General features: G+C 38.4%; 1 pseudogene; it reads right to left on the bottom strand.

Moving 5' to 3' along the window:
• Positions 1 to 4,001: 4,001 nt before the first annotated feature.
• LOC119507075 lies at positions 4,002 to 4,709 on the bottom strand (annotated as a pseudogene).
• Between the last annotated feature and the right edge of the window lie 2,062 nt (positions 4,710 to 6,771).

Raw genomic sequence — 6,771 nt, 5'->3', positions numbered from 1 at the left:
TTGGAATTCTTTGAGTGTTTCCATGGAGATGCGCCCCACCCAACTGTAGGTGATAACTCTGATGAGATAATTCCCATGGAGGTGTGGCCGCACCCATTCAGCATGGGCCTTGATTACTGGAGCAGTATATAATCTCAGACAGAAGGAGCCAGCTTGCTACAGCCAAGAGGGACACTTTGAAGAAAACACAGGAGCTGCTTTCAAGCAGACTCTTACTCCAGAGAAGCTAAGAGAGGACAAATACCCCAAGTGCAACTAAGAGTGACATTTTTGAGGGACTGCAGCCTAGAGAGAAACATCCTGGTTCGAGAAAGCCATTTTGAAACCAGAACTTTGGAGCAGATGCCAGCCACGTGCCTTCCCAGCTAACAGAGGTTTTCCGGACACCATTGGCCATCCTCCAGTGAAGTTACCCGATTGCTGATGTGTTACCTTGGACACTTTATGGCCTTAAGACTGTAACTGTGTAACCAAATAAACCCCCTTTTATAAAAGCCAACCCATTTCTGGTGTTTTGCATTCTGGCAGCATTAGCCAACTAGAACACTAGGATATAGAATGAGGCTAAAGAAGGGGGAGTGTTTGCTTATTATGAGCAGAATGTTTAACTAGGGTGAACTTAAACATTTGGAAATGGACAGGGGTGATGGTAGCATGTTGTGAGAATAACTAACATTGCTGAAAGGTGTGTGAAGGTGGTGGAAAGGGTAAGCTCAGAGTCGTGCATGTCACCAGAAGGAAAATTGGAGGCTGAAAGATGGGAATGCATAAAACAGTGAATCTTGTGGTTGACGATGTCCGTGATTAATTATATAAATATTAGAAATCTCTCTCATGAACTAGAACAAATATATGACACTATAACTAGCAGTTAATAATAGAGAGGCATATAGGGAAAAAATATATACCTATTGCAAACTATATACTACAGTCAGCAGTATTTTAACATTCTTTCATCAACAGTACACAAATGTACTATAATAATACTATGAATCAATAATGGAGGGAGGTGTGGTTAGGGGTATGGGACGATCTGAGTTTCTTTTTTTTTGTCTTTATTTCTTTCCTGGAGTAGTGAAAATGTTCTAAAAATTGAAAAAAAAATTAATTGTGTTGATGGATGCACAGCTGTATGGTGGTGCCATGGACAATTGATTGTACACTTTGGATCTTTGGATAGTTGTATGGTATGTAAACAATCTCAATAAAAAATATATATTAAAAAAAGCAAAAAAAAAAAGACATCGTAACAATACAAAATATTGCAGTAGCATATTTAAACATTCCATGTTACTGAAAATTAATCTATATGCCTCCTTTCTATATTGCCCAGTGAGTATATGATTAATATTTAACAAATTATTGTATGTCACTCCACATGAGGTCCTGGAACCTTTGAGGTTTTCCCTGACAAGCCTGAATCCAAGTATTCATAACCTCATCGGCTGCCATCACCATCACCTTCTACTCCTCTGCCACCACCAACAACAACCCCATTACCATTACTGCCACTGCCACCACCACCACCATCACCATCACCAACACTACCACCATCTACCACCACCACCACTATCACCATCACTACCATCTCCACCACCATCATCACCATCTCCACCACCACCACCACCATCACCACCATCACCACCATCTCCACCACCATCACCAGAATCACTGCTACTCTCTCCACCCTGGAATAATTACTCTGGTTTTGCTCAGTCTTAAATTCTAAGAGAACACTAGACAAGGGTTTGAGTTTACTATTGACCAAGTCAAATAATTTCCATGGATATATTAGATATTCAAATTGAATTCTAAAATAATATACAAATATTTGTATATTTTTAGATTAGATAGCTTTTCTAAGCATGACACTAATAAGATAAACCATAAAGGGGAGTACAGATTTGGTGACATAAAAACCAGCATCATTGTCATGAAAGAGATACCACAAACAAAATTGAAACACAAACAAAAAGCTAAAGAATTTTTGTCACGTATGTGTGACAAAACAGAAAGAGTAAGGGTGGATAGTGCTACCATTTACTGACATAGAAAAACCTGGGGGAGAATTAGATTTGGGAAAAAAATCAAGATGTTATTCAGGACATGCTAAATTTGAGATGGCTGTGCAACATACAAGAAGAGGTATTAAGTAGATATATATATCATATTTGTGTTACATAATGACATTCAAATGATTTTTTGTTATTAAGAGTTTATTTTTAATATGTCATGAGAATTTTTATTTTATATTTTCCAAAGTACTTTTCCAGCTGTATCTACCAACGCTTCCAAAAGATTCCTTTCACCTTTCTGATAAGGGAAAAGATGCTGGATATAGTGTTGTCCTCCTCTTTTTGAAAGCAATATTCATGACTTTAAAATTGTCATATATCCTTAGCTAATAAAAGAAAAAGTTTACAAATGTCAGAACCCAGTTTTGAAACATTTATATTAGTTTTAAGTTGTATCAGCATTTTGTGGGTTTAAAAATCACAGATAACACTATGAATTCACAACTATGGTAAATACATTTCTGCTGAAGGAAGGGGAAAAAAGAGGGAAAGCAACTGCTATATTTTTCTATTGGCCCCACAAGTGTTCATTTTCCAAAAGGATACATAAAAATCAAACCCATAATGATGGTTTTGAAATTTTTACTTCAATGTAGGATTGAAGTAAGTAGTAATTAGACAACTATCAATTTTTCCCCAAACATGTGACTAGAAAATAACTCTGCCTATATATATACAGCTTCTCAAATCATGTTAGAAGGGTTATTCAATGATTAAGGAATTTTTTAAAAGTAGTAGCTATTTTCATCTTGAGAAGTTTCTCCTCTCTTCCCAAGTATTTAACATGAAAGAAGGCATTTTCTTACATTAGTGTCTTATGTATTTGAAGAAGCAACAATAGTCATCAATAACTTGATAATTCTGTTTACAATTGCTCCAAGTTATTTTTCAATTTCACAAAATCATTATACAGTGTTGCCATGAAATAGAGGCTCTAGATTCTAGGAAGCAAAGACTCTTTCTGAAACCAATGTCAACTCAAAGAAATATAAAACAGGACATGATGCTAAATTTCTGGACCTAATACAATAAAAAGAGTGATGTTCTGGTTTACTAAAGCTGCTGAAATGCAAAATACCAGAAATGGATTGACTTTTATAAAGGGGATTTATTAATTCACAAATATACAGTTCTAAGGCCATGAAAATGTCCAAATTAAGGCATCAAGAGGTAGATACCTTGTCTGAGGAAAAGGTCAATGGCGTCCAGAACACCTCTGTCATCTGGGAAGGCACAAGCGGGAGTCTGCTTCTGGTTTCCATTGCTTTCTCCAAAATGTCTCTGGGCTTCTGTCTTAGCTTCTCTCTCTCAGCTCCTGTGCATCCTTGCTTGTTTCTCTCAAGGCATGTGTCCCTAAGTGTCTGGGGGTCCTCTCTTAGCTTCTCCAGGGGAATCTCTGGATTTCATCTCTTAGCTTCTCTCCTGATTCTGCTTTCAATGGCTGTCTCCAAATTGTCTCTGGGTGTTTTCTCTCTAAGCATCTCTGCATGCTCTTCAAAATGTCTCTCCTTTTATCCTCTCATAAAGGATGCCAGTGAAGATGATTAAGACCCATCTTGAATGGGCAGGGCCACATCTCCATGGAAACAACCTAATCAAAAGATCCTACCCACAAGATTTGATTAAATGAACATGGCTTTTTTACTTGTGGGGTACCTTATAGATGCAAATCGCACAATTGAACACCTGAGAAAAGTTACCTACTGTCTTATGGAAGAAACAAAGACCTGCTGATTTTTGGTTGTATGATATTCCATGCACTGCATGAATAAACAGTGCTAATTTTAGTATACTTGTACTGTTTTTATCCCTGTCCTATTTCCCATATCTATGTCTCCCCACCCCAATAATCTATGACCTTTTACTAAATTGTGGAGATTAGCCAAAATCATTCTAGACTATCCGGAGAACAATTAGTATAATGCACTAGTGTGAAATATGAAGATAAAACGTGTCCCTCTGAATCTTCTCAAAAGCTAAATATGCTTGTATCAGAAATCCTTCAGGAAATCCTGATGTCTTTAACCTTTCTATGCCATCTTTTTCCTAAGTTTTACTTGAATGTGGCTCATATGAGCACTTCCAACTTCTGTATTTCCTCCTCGGCCACTTACACCATCTCTTCCTTGACCACCAATTATTCAACTGTTCTATTTAACATCTGAATCAAATGCTCCTGGTGTTGGCTAATTTGCTTCAGTATTTGAGGATTCTTTTCGACCTCTCTGAGATAGCATTGCTGGAAGCTGGGAAAGATTCTATTGACTAATTCAATCTCTTCTCTTGGAATTCATGCTGATTCCATAAAAATTCTAGGGGATGGCCTCCAGAAGTTGTTGTAATCACTGCTGTTGTAGAAGTTGCAGTTGCAGCCACTGCTAAAGACCCCCAGTAATCCTTGCTTGAGTAGGGTCAACCATAGCCTGACATTCTCTTTCACTAGGACTTTTCCTCAAGATTGTTGAAACTAGTTTTCAGATCTGCAAATACTTGCTCTTGCTCATAACTTATTGGCATGATCTCATTGTCATAGTTTCTTAAACCCGGACTAGGGCAAGGTACTTTCATATTCAAATGGTTTGACCAAGAAGGATTTCCTAATGCGCAGCCAGTTGGTGTTGGGACAGTAGCCATTGGTGTTCTTGCTTGCTATTCAGAAGGTGTCCCTGTTGACAGAGTGATGGGTGCAGTTGCAGAACTGGGAGACAAATCTAGGGCAGAAGTTGGGGCTTCAGCCAAAGCTGCTGCTCTGGATGAACCAACTATAGTAGTGGTAGCGGGATTTGATTCCTGTGTCGTAGTTGGGCTGGTGTTTCCACTGCTTTGGGATTTGCCACCATAACCATCATGACATTTTCCTTATTAAGTTTATATTTTTTGAAAATAGTGTATCAATAAAGGTTTTGTCCACAGAAATTAATTTTTGTCCCATTACTAGAAAGACATCTATAGCATGATGAAAAAGTTGGCTTATGTTTATCTCAAGTTCCTGGGAAGGCAATCCCTACATCTCTGGAATATCTGGTGACTGGACTATATTATGTTATTCATGTTGGGTCCAGGACCATACTGGATTGTTCATATGCTAAAGAGATGGCAGGATAGGGCTAGCAACACCTGCAGTCTTATGGTGGGGGCTGGCCACACCAGAAGATCAAATGTGTTTAGGGGGCTGGGGCTTTGAGCCAGGTCATGCTAGCCCACCTCCCTGACCTCTGGGTGACAGGGGTCTAGAGATTGAGTTCAACCACATGGGCAATAATTCCACTCATCTTGCCTACACAATGGAACCCCATATAAACTCAGGACATTATAAGCTTCAGTGAGCTTCCGTGATTGATACATCAGATTGATACATCTCTCTGCCTGGATGGTGACATGTTTTGACTCCACATGGAGAGAATATGGAAGCTTACATTTGAGACCCTCCCGTAACTTACTCTTTGTGTCTCTTTTGGTTTCTTCTTATTTGTATTCTTTTACAATAATACAACTATAATCATAGGCATAGAATTTTCAGTGATTTCTATGAGCTATTTTAGCAAATTATTGGACCCAAGAGCATGGTGGAAACCCCGGAACTTGTAGGCAATTGGTTGGAAGTGCAAATAGCCTGGGCACTGACCTCGTGACTGGTACCTCAAGGACAATCTTGTAGAGGATCGCCCTTAACCTGTAGAGTCTGACTTGACTCTGGGTAGTTAAGAGCCTGAATTGAATTGAATTGAGTTACTGCAGTATTTGCGACTGGTGTCAGAAACTGTTGGAAGTTGTAGAAGTCTTTGCAAATCCTTAAAGAATTATTCACCTTCAGTCCTTTCACCACAAAGCTGTAGCCAACTCTAAAGGTCTAGTTCTGTATTAAGCTGACTCCCAGAACCCAGGCTCTGCCTAAACTTGGAGCCACAGGCTACATTGCATTCCCAGAGCCATACTTTCCACCTTACCCTCCTCACAGCCTCAATTATCTTTTAAATGACTAAATAGCATCAGTTTCTCTTGGTATAAAAAGAAAAAGGAAAAAAAGCCCTCCATTGGTATACTAATTATCACCCTAAAATTTTAAAAGTTGTAAATAAAAGTAGCACAGTTCACACTGGAGAAATTATAAAATAGTATATTTTTTAAAACAATTTTTAACTGTTGATAAATAAAATCTAGTAGTCCCAACATGGAAGTGCCCATGCTAAGCCCCACATCAGCAAAACCAAAATCTAAGTTTGTTTCTATTTCCTGTAAATACCCGGCTTGCCCAGAAAACCACATTTAAAAAGGCCGGCTAACTTCCTCCTTCCTACATCAGCTAACTTCCTCATTCCTAAGCAGCTACCCGCTCCCTACTTTGTAAGATCCCTTAAGTAAAATGGAAATTTAATGTCAGCCAATCAGAACATTTCCTCACTTCTTCCGCGTTTGCTCTATTTGAGCTTCCCCTTCCCCATGGTGGAGCTTCCTTCTACTTTCTGAATGTGGTGTTTACCCAATTCATGAATCACTCATTAAAGCTGTCAGATCCTAAATTGCATGAAAAATTTTTCTTTTATCACTATTAATATTTTTAAAGCACCTTTCTGCTTTCAATATTTATCTTCTCATACCTGAAAAAAACAATACACAAATGTATATGATGGAGAAGCTTGGAATGAAACAGGTTTAATCAAAAGTTCAGTTTTGGACATGCTACATTTGAGGTACT

Source organism: Choloepus didactylus, chromosome 1 (genome assembly GCF_015220235.1).
Source record: "Choloepus didactylus isolate mChoDid1 chromosome 1, mChoDid1.pri, whole genome shotgun sequence".
NCBI classification, from domain to species: domain Eukaryota; kingdom Metazoa; phylum Chordata; class Mammalia; order Pilosa; family Megalonychidae; genus Choloepus; species Choloepus didactylus.
This window is presented reverse-complemented; position numbering and strand designations above follow the sequence as displayed.